At 39.2% G+C, this 16,130-nt stretch overlaps 1 pseudogene; it reads right to left on the bottom strand.

The window, feature by feature from the left end:
- Window positions 1-14,671: 14,671 nt before the first annotated feature.
- Window positions 14,672-15,278, bottom strand: LOC101446782 (sorting nexin-10 pseudogene; annotated as a pseudogene).
- Window positions 15,279-16,130: the final 852 nt, after the last annotated feature.

The raw sequence follows: 16,130 nt of genomic DNA, 5'->3' as shown, positions 1-16,130 counted from the left end.
TCCCTCATTAGTGTGGTACATTTGTTACAATTGATGAACACATATTGGAGCACGGCCACTAAGTGTGGATTACAAATTTACATTATTGTTTAAACTCTCTCCCACACAATTTTGTAACTTATGACAAGACATATAATGGCCTGCATCTGTCACTGCAACATCTTTCAGGACAATTCCAATGTCCCAAAAATGCCCCCATATTACACTTATTTTTCCCTCTCCCTCCCCTCAGAACCTCCGGTGTCCACTGCCTCTACATCAATGATAACAGTTCTTCTATTACTAGAATAACAGTAAGTCTATAGTAGAATACCAGTAAGTCTACTCTAGTCCATCATTCATTCCTCAATCCTGAGGATTCTGGAATGGTGATGCCCACTCTGCCTCTAATTGAGACGAGATAAGATCTTATAGGGCAGATGGATGGGACTATCTTGCTTGCAGTTGTATACTCTCCCTGTTCTTTGGAATGGTCACTGTCCATCATCATCTCCTTGTTAGTTGTCCTGGGTGAGTCCAATGAACTGAAGAATAAGTTTCAGCTCTTTTGAAATTCAGGTCCCAATGTGCACATGGAAAACTCAAAGATTTAAGTCTCTTGGACATGCACCTATCACCTCTAGTACTAACTAAAGGTTCAAATAGAAGGGGCAGAAAAGCCATGTGTAGGGAAACCACAACTGAGTTCAACTCTGTCACACTGGGCAGCATAAATTCCAAAGTAGGGTCCACTGTCAGCTTGCCAAACTCCTGAAGTGTCAGCCCTGTCTATAGTGTCTGGATGTCTCCAGAGTCTTCAGAAGCCCTGTTATTTGAGGCAATATTTACTGTGGCAGTCAAAGAGATCCTGCTGAAATGTGCAGAAGTATAACTTCTAAAATGACCTCCCAATTCCCTTTGAAGTCTCTTAGCCATATAAACTCATTTGTCTTTACCCTTTCCCCCTTTTGGTCAAGTTCTTTTTCTAGTTGCATTGTAGTTGGTGCTTGGTAGTAATCTCTCGGTGCCAGGGAGGCTCATCCCTGGAAGTCATGTTCCATGCCAGGGGAAAGGTAATGCATTTATATGCTGAGTTTGGCTTAGAGAGAGGCCACGTTTGACCAACAAGAAGGCTCTCAGGAGGTACTCTTAGGCAACCTATTATACTAAGCTAAGTTTCAATTTCAAACAAAAAGGTTCATAAGTACAGTCATCAATATCTAGGGCCTGTCAGTGATCCATCCTCCTTCACTAGTCACTGCCTTTCTACTCAGGGGATCCTTGCTGTCCCATTAGAGACAGTTCATCCATATTTTTAACCTCTCTTTCTTCAGAATCCTTCCCTCGGTTTATTGAGAGTCAGCTATCTCCAAATCCCCGAATATCCCTGTAATCTTATTGGCCTCTCTCTCTCCAATCTTCAAGTCCAAGCACTCTTCCACATTACTCACAGTCAGCTCACGATCACCCATGATACAACACAACTGCTTCCCCTCTTGCCTCTCCAACGAAACTCCTCCAGCAAAGACCACAAATGACACTCTTTTGTCAAATTCAAAGGACACTTTTCAGTTTTTATCTTTCCAGACCTCTCTTCCTTATCTGACCCCACTGAGCTCACTCTTTTTTTTCCTTGGCTTCTGTGGTCCCCCTCTCCAGCTCTCCTCCTACTTCTCTGGACTCTTATCTCAACCTCCTTCTACTGGTTCTTTCCCTTGGCTCAACCTTAAATGCTGGTGCTTCCCAGGAGTCTGTCTGTAGACCCCTGCTCTCCTGAGGAAGATAATGTACTGCCATGCTACTTACTGCCTTTCTCCTATAACAACCAAATCTATGTTTCCAGCCTGGCCTCTGTCTCAAGCTCTAGACCCTTATACCCTAGTGTTAAGTTGGAGATTCACACCCAGAGTTCCCATCAGCATTGCAAACCCAGCATGTTCAAAATCAATCTCATATTATTCCAAAATCTGCATTTCCTTTGGGGCTCCCTAACTCAGGTTATGACTCCACCATCCCCATCCCCCAAGTGAGAGGTACAGAGAGCATTCTAGACTTCTGCCTTGAATCATGCTCCAAGTCTAGATAAGCTAATTTCCCTAGCTTTCCTGAAATGTATCCACTTCTCTCCATATGAGTCTATGTCAGCATTGCCTCAATCTCTAGCCATCCTCCCTTCCTTTCTCCTTTGGATTTACCCTCTTTCTCCATTCTTTCCTTCAGTCAGTGTCAGTCAGAAAACATATGTTGAACATCTATACTATGCTAGACCCTGGGACTATAAAGAGGAATAAGACAATGCCCCTGAGGTCAAGGAGCTCACAATTTAGTAGGAGAAGGATGCTAAGAACTCCAGTGCCATGAGATATGTATCCAAGTTTCTCAGGAGCCATTCTCTCTGAACTGATAGTTATGTAGATCTGGACTGTTAAGATTTTCATCATATTATTTTGATTGTAATATTTCAAACAGACAAGTAGAGATGCTAATGTTTCTGAAATCCAAGTGCCCAACTCACAGTTCTACGGAATTCTGATATTTATCTTTCCCTTGTATTTTCATGCATACTTATTATGGCAGTTTAAAGCTGGATGGACCCCAGATTATGTTTTTAAAGTTAATTCTATTCCTGAGGTTGTGGACTTATTGTAGGTGGGACTTTTTGATTAAGTTTCTTCAGTGAAGGAACTTTGATCAGGCTACTTCAGTAAGGTGTGGCCAGGGGGGTCTTAGTTCTCTTACTGGAGTCCTTTATAAGCAGGATGAATTCAGACAAACACAGAGGAAGCCAGAGGAAGCCAGAAGCTGTAGCAACAAAACCAGGAAGAGAAGGGAGAGACCAGCAGACACTGCCACATGCCTTGCCATGTGACAGTAGAGTCCAGGATCACCTAATGATGCCTTGATTTAGATATTTTCACAGCCTCAGAACTCTAAGCTTGCAAGCAAATAAATCCCCATTGTAAAAGCCAAACCATTTTTGGAATATTGTACTTTGGCAGCCTAACAGACTAAAACACATACAAATGTGACTATATTTTCAATAAACGTTTTCAAACTTTATATAAAATGTATCATACTCTATGTTTTAGTTTGCTGAAGGCTGCTGGGAGCAATATACTAGAAATGAGTTGGCTTCTATAACAGGAATTTATTAGGTCAAAAATTTACAGTTCTGAGGCTGTGAAAATGTCCAAATCAAGGTATCATCAAAGGCAAGCAGATTTGGTTCAACTGATAGAGCATACCCCAACATGGGAGGTCCAGGGTTCAAACCCAGGGCCTCCTGACCCATGTGGTGAGCTGGCCCACATGCAGTGTTGATGCATGCAAGGAGTGCCATGCCAGGCAAGGGGTGTCCCCCACATAGGGGAGCTCCACGCGCAAAGAGTGCACCCCATAAGGAGAGCTGCCCAGCACAAAAAAAAGTGCAGCCTGCCCAGGAATGGCACCGCACACATGGAGAGCTGACACAACAAGATGACACAACAAAAAGAAACACAGATTCCTGGTGCCGCTGATAAGGATATAAGCGGACACAGAAGAACACACAGCAAATGGACACAGAAAGCAGACAATGGGGGAAGGGAAGAGAAATACATTTTTAAAACAAACAAACAAACAAGGTATCATCAGAGATGTTGTCTCACCGAAGGTCAGCTGTGGGCCATCAGGCACAAAGCAGCGGCATCTAAAGATGCTTTCTCCCTGAGCTCAGGTGTGGCAATCAGGCATATGGCCTCTCTCTCCCCTCTGCTCTGAGCCCCTCTCCTTCAGCTTCTCAGGAGCCTCTTCTTGTGCCTCTGTGCTCTGATGATTCCCGCCTCTGGCCTCCAGGACCTCTCTACCAGCATCTTGGGCTTTCTCTGTCTCTGTGGCTTTTTCTGTGTCCCTGTTTTCAGTCCTCCACTTATAAAGGACTTCCACAAGAGGACCAAGACCACCCTGGGTCACGCCTCCCTGAGGCAATCCAATTAAAGACCCCACAACTGAATCCAATCCAATCGAATGCTCCCATGTCCCAGGAATGGATTAGCTCCAAGAACACGATCTTTTCTGGGATCCACAAAAAGCTTCAAACTGCCACACTCTACATGTATATTACAAAGTGATTTTTTTGCACAACGTTAAGTTTTTGAGATTTATCCATGTTTATACATGTAGCCTTTTGACTACTCTGTAGTATTCCATTTTTCATCCATTTTCATGTTAACGGATACATAGATTATTATTTCCAGTTTTTCCCTAGTATGAACAATGTTGTAATAAATATTTTTGTACAAGTCTCCTTGTACACATGTGAGGGTTTCTCTCAAAGTCAATTGTAGGACTGAAGGACACAGACCTCTGAAATTTACTGGACATTGCCAAATTGCCGTTAAAAGTGATTGTACCAATGTATAATCCCACCAGCCACCAATGAGAGTTTATGTTTATCCTTCAACATCTTTTTAGATACTGGATAATATCCACTTTAAAATGCAGTCAATCTTGGGGTGTGATATGATATCTCATATAGTTTTTTTTTTCTCTCCCCTTCCCCACCCCCCTTCCCCAGTTGTCTGCTCTCTGTGTCCATTTGCTGTGTGTTCTTCTGTGTCCACTTGAATTCTTGCCAGCGGCACCCGGAATCTGTGTCTCTTTTTATTGCATCATCTTGCTGCATCAGCTCTCCGTGTGTGCAGCACCATTCCTGGGCAGGCTGCACTTTTTTCACACTGGGCGGCTCTCCTTACAGGACGCACTCCTTGCGCGTGCGTGGGGCTTCCCTATGCGGGAGACAGCTCTGCGTGGCCCGGCACTCCTTGCGTACATCAGCACTGCTCGTGGGCCAGCTCATCACATGGGTCAGGAGGCCCTGGGTTTGAACCTTGGGCCAAAACCCATGTGGTAGGCAGACACCCTATCCATTGGGCCAAATTCACTTCCCTCATGTAGTTTAAATTTCTATTTCCCTGATTATTAGAGTAATTGGCCATTTGAATTTCCTTTTTTCATAATCGTCTTCATATTCTTTGCTTATTTTTCTATTGTATAAATTACATTTTTCCTATTTGTAGGATTTCTTTTAAAATTTTAAGTACCAATCTTTTGTTGGTTTTCTCAGTGGCAAATACCTACCCCTAGTCTGAGTCTTATCTTCAATTTTGTTTAAGATGTCTTTTGTGAACAGAAATTGTCCTTCTATGACTTGGTTTTGTGTCCTGCGTTAGAAATCATTACATGCCCAATAGTCATGAAGATCTTTCCATACGTCTTCCAAAAATTTTATAGATTTTTTTTTGCTATTTTTTGGGGGTATGGCAATAGGAAATCTAATTTTATATTTTTCCACCTGAATAACCAATTTTCCAACCATCATTATTTATTTATTTACTCCCCCTCCCTTGTTGTTTGCATGCACTGTCTACTCATCTTCTCTTTTAGGAGGCACTGTGAACCAAACCTGGGACCTTCCGTGTGGGAGAAAGGTGCTCAATCACTTGAGCCACCTCTATCCCCTGCTTTGTTATGTCTCTCATTGTGTTTCCTCTTTGTGTCTCCTTATTGCATCATCTTCTTGTGTCATTTTGTTGCATCATCTCGTTGTATCACACCAGCCCATTACACCAGCTCACTGTCTTGCCAGTCTTCTCCAGGAGGCATCAGGAACTGAACCTGGGACCTCCTATATGGTAGGTGGGAACTCATTCACTTGAGTCACATTTGCTTCTCCATCACTTGTTTTCAAAATTAATTTCTTGAGAAGCAGATGTGGCTCAACTGATAGAGCATCCACCCACCATATAGGAGGTCCAGGGTTCCAACCCAGAGCCCCCTTGCCTGTGTGGTAAGCTGGCCCTCATGTAGTGCTGCCATTTGCAAGGAGTGCCATGCCATGCAAGGATGTCCCCAACATAGGGGAGCCCCACACGCAAGGAGTGCACCCTACAAGGAGAGCCACCCTGCATGAAAAACTCCAGCCCGCCCAGGAGTGGCACTGCACACACAGAGAGCTGACGCAGCAAGATGAGGTAACACAAAGAGACACAGATTCCCGGTGCCGCCAAGAATGCAAACAGACACAGAAGAACACACAGTGAATGGACACAAGAGAGCAGACAATGGGGGGAGGCGGAGAAGAGAAATAAATAAAATAAATCTTTTAAAAAATTTCTTTGCCCATGGTTTTGCAAAGCCACCTGTTGTACATCCTTCCCAAATGTGTGTGGGTCTCTTCCTGAGCTCTCTGTTTTGCATACGATCCTACTCCCTAAGTGTTTCTTTATAAAAGTCTTGTTATCTTGTAGGGTACGTCTTCCTCCACTCCACCCCCTTGTGTTCTTTTCCAAAATTCTCTAGCTCTTCCATATGATAATTAAAATCAGTTTGTCAAGTTCCACCAAGAAAAAAAACCTCATTGGGATTTTGGTTAAAAACATTTTTAACTTTTTATTTGGAAATACTTTCAAACTTAAAGGAAATTTGCAAAAATATTACAAACCCCATACAGAGAACTACAACAAAGCCCCACCTCCCCCCAGATACATTTTGCTACATTTTAACATTCTGCTACATTTGCTGTATCATTCTATTTATCAATCTATCTTATCTGTCTATCTACCAACCACTTTTCTGAAGGCTTGCGTGCTAAGAACAAGAATATTCACCTTTGTAATCACTTAAGTGCAGATATCCAGTTCAACAAATTTAACATTGATATAAAGCTGGCAGTTGATATTCCAATTTTTTCAGATGTCCCAGTAATGTCCTTTTGAGACTTTTTCCCTCCTTCCTTAGATTCCATCCAGGATCAAGCACTGCATTGAATTGTCATTTTCTTTTTGGTGTTGTTGTTTTTGTTTTTTTAATCTGGGCCAATATATACACAACAAAAACCTTCTCATCTCAACCACTCTCAAGCATATCGTTCAGTAGGATGAGTCACACTCACTATGTTGCAGTAACCCCACCACCTTTCGTCACTAAAACTTTCCCATCTCCCCAAACAGAAACCCTGCACTCATTATTTAGCCCATTCCTCCTGCCCCCTCTCCTCAAAACCTGTGCTGTATTGTCTTTCTCTATGAACTTGTATATTCTCCAATATTTTCTTTGCATTTACCATGGGCTTAAATTTATCATCCCAAATCTATAGCAATATTGTTTGCTTTGATACCAACTTACCTTCAACAGTATACACAAACTGTCTTCCTGTATCCCCTTTATCTTCCAAACCTTTATGTAATTCTTGTCACAAATTATATGTTTATACATTTTGAGTCCCAAAACCACTGATTTAGCATTATACACACACATATATATATATTATTTTTTTAGGAAGCATCTGAGATTGAACCCAGGACCTTGTACATGGGGAGCAGGTGGTCAACCACTGACCTACATCTGCTGGTGGAAAATTTCCCAATCCCATTGAAGGACATAGATATCCATGTCCAAGAAGCATAATGCATTCCCATCCAAATAAATCCAAACAGACCAACTCCAAGACATGTACTAATCAGAATGTCAAATACCAAAGACAAAGAAAGAATTCTGAGAGCAGCAAGAGAAAAGCAATGCATAACATATAAGGAATGCCCAATAAGATTAAGTGCCAATTTCTCATCAGAAACCATGGAGGCAAGAAGGCAGTGGTATGATATATTTAATATACTGGAGGAGAAAAACTGCCAGCCAAGAATTTTATAACCAGAAAGATCATCTTTTAAAATGAAAGTAAGATTAGAATATTCACAGATAAATAGAAACTTGGAGAGTTTATAACAAAAATACCAACTTTGCAGGAAATACTAAAGGGAGTGCTATAGCCTGAAAAGAAAAGATAGGAGAGTCCTGGAAGAGAGTCTAGAAATGGCAATTGTATCAGTAACAGTAACTAAAAGTGTCAAAAATAAAATGACAGATAAAACACAGAGATCAAAATGGATGAAATAAGATCTGCCTTTACAGTAATAACATTGGATGTTAATGGATTAAACTCCCCGATCAAAAGACACAGACAGGCAGAATGGATAAGAAAATATAAGCCATCTATATGTTGTCTGCAAAAGACTCACCTTAGACCCAAGGATACCAATAAGTTGAAAGTGAAAAGTTGGAAAAAGATATTCCACACCTGCAGTAACCGAAAAAAGCTGGGGTAGTTATACTTATATCAGATTATATATACTTTAAAAGCAAAACTGTTACTAGAGACAAGGAAGGACATTACATATTAATAAAAAGGATGATTCACCAGGTGGAAATAACAATCTTAAATATATATGCACCAAACCAGGATGCCCCAAGACATCTGAGGCAAACTCTGGCAAAACTGAGGGGAGAAATAGACATCTCTACAATAATAGTTGGAGACTTCAATACACCACTCTCAGCACTGAACAGAACATCTGAGCAGAAGGTCAATAAGGAAACAGAGAGCTTGAATAATATGATAAATGAACTCAACCTAATAGACATATACAGAACATTGCACCCCCAAACAGCAGGATATACATTCTTCTCTTTTTTTTTTTAAAGAAGAGCTCCTTTTTTTTTTTTTAAAGATTTATTTATTTAATTAATTCCCCCCCCCTCACCTGGTTGTCTGTTCTCTGTGTCTATTGCTGCGTCTTGTTTCTTTGTCCGCTTCTGTTGTCGTCAGCAGCTTGGGAAGTGTGGGCGGCGCCATTCCTGGGCAGGCTGCAGTTTCTTTCACACTGGGCAGCTCTCCTTATGGGCGCACTTCTTGCGTGTGGGGCTCCCCTACGCGGGGGACGCCCCTCCCCGCGTGGCAGGGCACTCCTTGCGCGCATCTACACTGCGCGTGGGCCAGCTCCACACGGGTCAAGGAGGCCTGGGGTTTGAACCACGGACCTCCCATGTGGTAGACGGACGCCCTAACCCACTCGGCCAAGTCCGTTTCCCTAGGATATACATTCTTTTCAAGTGCTCATGGATCTTTCTCCAGTATAGACCATATGTTGGGTCACAAAGCAGATCTCAATAAATTCAACAAAATCAAAATTATACAAAGCACTTTCTCTGATCATAATGGAATAAAATTGGAAATCAACAAGTAGCAAAAAAAGGGAAATTCATATATATATGGAGATTAAACAACACACTCTTAAATAATCAGTGAGTCAAAGAAGAAATTTCAAGAGACATCAACAAATATCTCAAGACAAATGACAATGAGACTACAACATATCAGAACCTATGGGATGCCATAAAGGCAGTGTTGAGAGGAAAATTTATAGCCAAAATCAATAAACCCTTAGCTAGACTGACTAAGAAAAAAAGAAAGAAGATACAAATAAATGAAATAAAAAATAAAAAGGGGAACATTACTTCTGACCCCACAGAAATAAGAGAGATCATAAGAGGATACTATCAACAACTTTATGCTAGAAAACTAAACAATGAGGATGAAATGGAAAAATTCCTAGGAGTGAATATAGATGAATATAGATGCAAAAATCCTTAATAAAATACTTGCTAATCAAATTCAACAACACATTAAAAGAATTATCTATCATGATCAAGTGGGTTTTATACCAGGCATGCAAGGCTGGTTCAACACAAGAAAATACATCACATTAATAAAGCAAAGAAAAAAAATCACATGATCTTATCAATTGACACAGAAAAGGCATTTGACAAAATACAGCATCCTTTCTTGATAAAAATACTACAAAAGATAGGAATTGAAGGAAATCTTCTCAACATGATAAAGGCCATATATGAAAAAACCAAAGCTAACATTGTACTCAGTGGTGAAAAACTGAAAGCTTTCCCATTGAGATCAGGGACAAGAAAATGATGCCCACTGTCACCACTCTTGTTCAATATAGTGCTAGGGGTTCTAGCTAGAGCAATCAGGCAAGAAAAAAAAATAAAAGGCATTCAAATTAGAAAGGAAGAATTAAAACTTTCACTATTTGCAGATGATATGATTGTATATCTAGAAAGTCCCAAAAAATCTATAACAAGGTTGCTAGAGCTAATAAATTATTTCAGTAGAGTGTCAGTATACAAGGTCAATATGCAAAAATCAGTGGTGATTCTATACACTAATAATGCATAATCTGAGGAAGAAGTCAGGAAAAAAATTTCATTTACAATAGCAACTAAAAGAATCAAATATTTAGGAACAAATTTAACCAAGGATGCAAAGCACTTATATTCAGAAAACTATAATGCATTGCTAAAGAAATTTAAAAAGACCTAAATAATTGGAAGAACATTCCATGCTCATGGATTGGAAGACTTAATACCATAAGATGCCATTTCTACCTAAATTGATATACAGGTTCAGTGCAGTCCCAATAAAAATTCCACCAGCATTTTGTAAGAAAATGGAAAACACAATTATCAAATTTATCTGGAAGGTTAAGAGGTCCCAAATAGCCAGGAACATCTTTAAAAAGAAAAGTGAAGTTGGAGGACTCTCACACTCAAACTTTAAATCATATTACCTAGCTACAGTCTTAAAAACAGCATGGTATTGGCATAAAGATAGACACATAGGCCAATGGAACTGAATTAATGGTTCAGAAACAGACCCTCACATCTATGGCCAAGTGATTTTTTACAAGCCCATCAAGCCCACCCAGTTGGGACAGAACAGTTTATTCAACAAATGGTGCTGGGAGAACGGGATATCCATAGCCAAAAGAAAAAAAGAAGACCCCTATCTCACACCTTATACAAAAATTAACTCAAAATGGATCAAAGACCTAAATGTAAAAGGAAGTACAATAAAGCTCCTGGTAGAAAATGTAGAGAAACATCTTCAAGACCTGGTAGTAGATGGTGGATTCTTAAACCTGATACCAAAAGCACGAGCAACAAAAGAAAATATAGACAAATGGGACCACCTCAAACTTAAACACTTCTGTGATTCAAAGGACTTCATCAAAAAAGTGAAAAGGCAGCCCAGTCAATGGGAGAAAATATTCGGAAACCACTTATTCAAAAAGGGCTTGATTTCCATTCTATATAAAGAGATCATACAATTCAACAATAAAGTAGCAAGCAATCCAATTTTAAAATGGGCAAAAGATTTAAATAGAAATCTCTCCAGAGGAAATACAAATGGCCAAAAATCACAAGAAAAATATTCCATATCACTAGCTATTAGGGAAATGCAAATTAAAATAACAATGAGATATCATCTAACACCACATAGATTGGCCATTATTTTTTTAAAAAACAGACAATAAGTGCTGGAGAGGATGTGGAGAAATTGGAACACTCCTTCACTGTTGGTGGGAGTGTAAAATGGCGCAGCCTCTGTGGAAAATAGTTTGGCAGTTCCTCAGGAAGCTAAATATAGAACTGCCATATGATCCAGCAATTCCTCTACTAGGAATATATCCAGAAGAATTAAAAACTATGACACAAACAGACATCTACACACTGATGTTCATAGTGGCATCATTTACAATTGCCACAAGATGGCAACAACCCAAGTGTCCATTCACCAATGAACGGATAAACAAAATGTGATATATATATATATATATATATATATATATATATATATATATATATATATATATGATGAAATACTATGCTGCAGTAAGAAGAAATGAAATTGGGACACATGATAACATGGATGAGCCTTGAAGACATTATACTAAATGAAGTAAGCTAGACACAAAAGGACAAATATTGCATGGTCTCAGTATGAACTAAATATGAATAATAAACACATGGAATTAAAACCTAGAGTATAGGTTATTAGGAGATAAGAGGAGGGTTGAGAAGAACTACTGATGCTTAATGTAAGTAGAAGTTTTAATTAACTTGACTGTAAAGTGTGGAAATGGATAGAGTTGATTGTAACACATTATAGAGAGTAGCAACTGGTTTATAAATGGGATTGTGGCTGAAAACAATAGTCTGGGGAAGTAAATGTCAATAGAAAGAAAGCTAAAGAATAATCTAGGGACTGAATAACACAGTGAACCTGGAGGTGGATGAGGATAGTGGTTAAGGGTAAAAATGCAAGAGAGTCCTTCTGTGAGCTAGAGCAGATGTACATCACTATTGCAGGGTGATGGGATATGGAGAAGCATAGGAAAACTACAATTGGTGTGACCTATAGACTGTGGTTAACAGCAATACTATAATATTCTTGCATCAATGCCAAAGCTGGACTGTGTTGATAATGTAAGTGTATGGAAAAAGTGTACCAAATGTATGCTATGGACAATGATTGGTGATAATGTCTGATGATATTATCTCATAATCTGTAACAAATGTTCCACCATGGTGTGGTGTTGTATCGGAAATCTACACATCTCTATGATTGTTTTGCAAGTTCACAACAGCTACAACAAAAATATTTTTTTAAAAAATAGTGAGGGTTAAGGGAAAATACACCAAATGTAAGATAAGGACTATAGTTAGTAGTAATATTTTGGGATGATGCTCTTACATAGTTTGTAACAAATGTTTCACAACAATGCAAAGTGTTGGTGGAGGGGTGATGTATGAGACCACTGTGTGATGTTATATATATTTAATTTGTAAGTTTACAATCTTTACTATACCCTTATTGTTTATGCATGTTCATGTATGAATGATATACTATAATTTAAAAAAATTTTTTAATCAGTTGACCAGGGGAGCAGATGTGGCTAAGGCAGTTGGGTGCCCACCTCCCTCATGGGAGGTCCAAGTTTCAGTTTCTGATGCCTGCTAAAGAAGACAAGCAGATGCAATGAGTTGATGCAATGAGCAGACACAATGAGCAGACAATGAACAGACACAATGAGCAGACAACAAACAGACACAATGAACAGACACAGCAACAGACAATGAGAAGACAGATAAGGGAGCCATTAGCAGGAGCTGGTGGGAATCAGTTGACCAAAGGATATGAGAATTTATTTCTAAACTCTCAATTCAATTCCATTGGTCTACATAACTTTCCTCATGCCAGTAACATGCAGTTTGTTTGTTTGTTTGTTTTAAATATTTTTTTTTTATTTCTTTCCCTCCCCCCACCCCCCAGTTGTCTGCCCCTTGTGTCCATTCACTGTGTGTGTTCTTCTGTGACCACTTCTATCCTTATCAGTGGCACTGGGAATCTGTGTTTCTTTTTTTTGCATCATCTTGTGTCAGCTCTCCTTGTGTGTGGCGCCATTCTTGGGCAGGCTGGACTTTCTTTTGCGCGGGGCAGCTCTCCTTATGGGGAGCACTCCCTGTACATGGGGCTCCCCTATGCGGGGGACACCCCTGCGTGGCAGGGCACTCCTTGCACACATCAGCACTGTGCATGGGCCAGCTCCACACAGGTCAGGAAGCCCTGGGTTTGAACCACGGACCTCCCATGTGGTAGGCGGACGCTCTATCCATTGAGCCAAGTCTGCTTCCCTCAAAGACTTTTAAATAATAAAATAACTTTTAAACTCCTTGTAAAGATACAATGAAAAGACTGCATTTTGTAGCAGCCTCTGGTGTTCCCGATAATTAGACTGGTAACATTTAATTGAAGCAACAAGTTACCTCAGTTATGTGAAAATATCTTCCTGTTATTTTCCAAGAGGTATTTTGCCTCATTCAACAAAGAGGAAACTTGGATAATTAACTCAAGAAAATGCTGCCTCATCTGAAATTTGAAGTGCAAAGTGGTTTGCCTAAGACATCTAATCTTGGGCCACTAAAAAAAAAAGACATAAAATTATACCAATCCTCAGGATGCCTAAAAATAAAATACTTTAAAAATGAATAATTAATTCTGAAATTAGCAAGTCGGCATCCTTTTCTAAATTATGGGAATATTTATTGGTAAAATTGAATTTATTAATTTTTGTAAGATCTTTCTGCTGCCTTAAAGATAAATAAGTTAACCACTATGATACTGAAAGATATCTACTGACAAGAAATTGCACATTTAGGCAGAAAATCAATCATTAACCTGTAATTCTAATTGCACAGTGATAATGAAAACAAAGCATTCATTTTCAGAAATTATTTGTTTAAAGTGATTCTGGAAAATGAGATGTGTTTCTAAATCTATACATTGCAAGTCTAAGTAAAATTACTAGCATTATTTCTATATTTTCTAAGATGTAAATGGTATTTTAGTGTGTCTCTATTTATAAGATACATTTTCCATCTGTGTGTGATGGGGAATACTAGAAAGTTTAAATACTATTGAAATATTTCAGCCAAATACCCCAAAAAGCGAAGTGTTTTCCCACGGCAGGGGAGGCATCCACAAAATAGCCGCCCCATGTCTGAGAGGCAGTCTGGTCTACAGGGTTACTCTTTCCAGAGGGGTTAACAGCACACGCTTACTGGATGTGTTTATAGTGGCACTGCCGCACTGAAACAAGAAGGAATGCTCTAGCTTGATTTTAAATGCTACCTATTTGACTACCTTTTAAAATTCAATAAAACCAACTAGGTTTTTAAAAATATGTAAATCATTTCATTTGAGGGCACGATCCCATTTAACAATAATTTTTGCCTATAAAGGGCATTATTTTCATTCAAATGCTTTTAGCTTTTTACAGAAGCTTGACCAAAATAAGACCACATAAAAATATCACTAATAAACAACCCAACATCTTTAAGAATTTTAATACCTAACATCATGACAGTGAGCTTTAGGTAAGAATATTAGGATTAGCACACTTTTTTTATGCCTGGATGTTATTCGTTATTACTAAGATAAGAACATTAGAATTATTTTTCAGGATTCCTGCTGAGCAATGCTTATTTTACTTCCATGCAAGCTGCTGTCATTACTGCTGTGCCAAGCCCAGAGGATAAACTTTCTGAATCATAATGTATATCAATTTCATTTCTTTTTTTCTCCATCTTCTTCAGGGAAATGTCTGTTCATCAAGGCAAACTTGTGAATTGCTTCTTCCACCGATACTTAATCTGCCCAGAAACACATGCCTCAATGTCTTCTGAATTCAGATGGCTCTGCAAGAAGAGGTGAAAGAGGCTGTCTGAAAACAAAAAAGTGTGTATTCTGCAGGACCTTTTTGGGAAATCTTCCAAACCTTGGTGACGCTCATCTACAAGTTGGCAGTTGTTCATGTTGAAAACTAGGTTGTTAGATGGAAGTTCTGGCAGTTGTACCAGCAATGAATTATTTTGGAGTTTCTACTCAGACACACAAATTCTCTATATCTTTTTCCTACAGAGGATATTTTCATTGTAAAACACATGCTATTGGTATGAATGCATATCTCATCGTCAATATAAGAATGCCAAAAGTCATCCTTCTGAATCCTAGGATCTTGAACTCAGACACTTAAAAATTTCTCCTTCAGTTTTTCTGGAAACATCTTCGGCACACACAATCAATCTTAGCTGGATACTCTATTTTCCATGCTCTGCCTCTCTTATAAACCTAGTACAAAAAAAACTAGTCACTTCCCCTTGAGTACCTACCTTGGGGTCAGGTGAGGCTAAGTATATTCTGGATACTAACCAGATAAGGTCAATTTAAGAAAAGAAAATTGTAGACCCCAATGATCCTCACCTCTTAATATTCACACCCTTGTGCAGTACTCTCCACACGGAATCATGGCTTGTCTATGTGCCCAATAGGACATGGCAGGAATGACAGTACATGACTTCTGAGGCTAGTTCATGAAAGAAATTGCAACTCCTGTTTCCTTTTTTGGGTAAAGCTTGCTTGGAGGAAGCCAGCTTCTTTATCATGAACACATTCAAGCCATCCTATGGAGAGGTCCACATGGTGAGGAACTGAGACTTTTGCCAATAGCCAGCACCAATTTGCCAGTCATGTGAATGAGTCATTCTACAGGTGGATCCTCCATCCCCAGACACCCTTCAGATGACTGTAGCCCTGGCCAGCACCTTCTCGGCAACTTCATTAGACCCTGAGACAGAACCACTTTGCTAAGTTGCTCCCATATTCCTGACCCACAGAAACTGTGAGAAATAATAAATGTTTGTTTTTGTTTTAACCAGCCAGTTTGCATTGTTATGCAGCAATAGAGAACTGATAAACTGACTTAAGAACCTAGATGCAAAAGTCATAAACAAAATATTGGCAAATGAACTAAAAGGTGCATAATTAGAGTTTATCCCAGAATGTAAGAATGTTTTAGCATAGGAAAACTTATTAATGTGAGTCCCTATATTAAAAAATTGAAATTAAAAATTTTATT

The sequence above is a fragment of the Dasypus novemcinctus genome, chromosome 4 (genome assembly GCF_030445035.2).
Source record: "Dasypus novemcinctus isolate mDasNov1 chromosome 4, mDasNov1.1.hap2, whole genome shotgun sequence".
NCBI classification, from domain to species: Eukaryota; Metazoa; Chordata; class Mammalia; order Cingulata; family Dasypodidae; genus Dasypus; species Dasypus novemcinctus.
The sequence above is the reverse complement of the archived record's forward strand: the minus strand, read 5'-3'. Positions and strand labels throughout refer to the sequence as shown.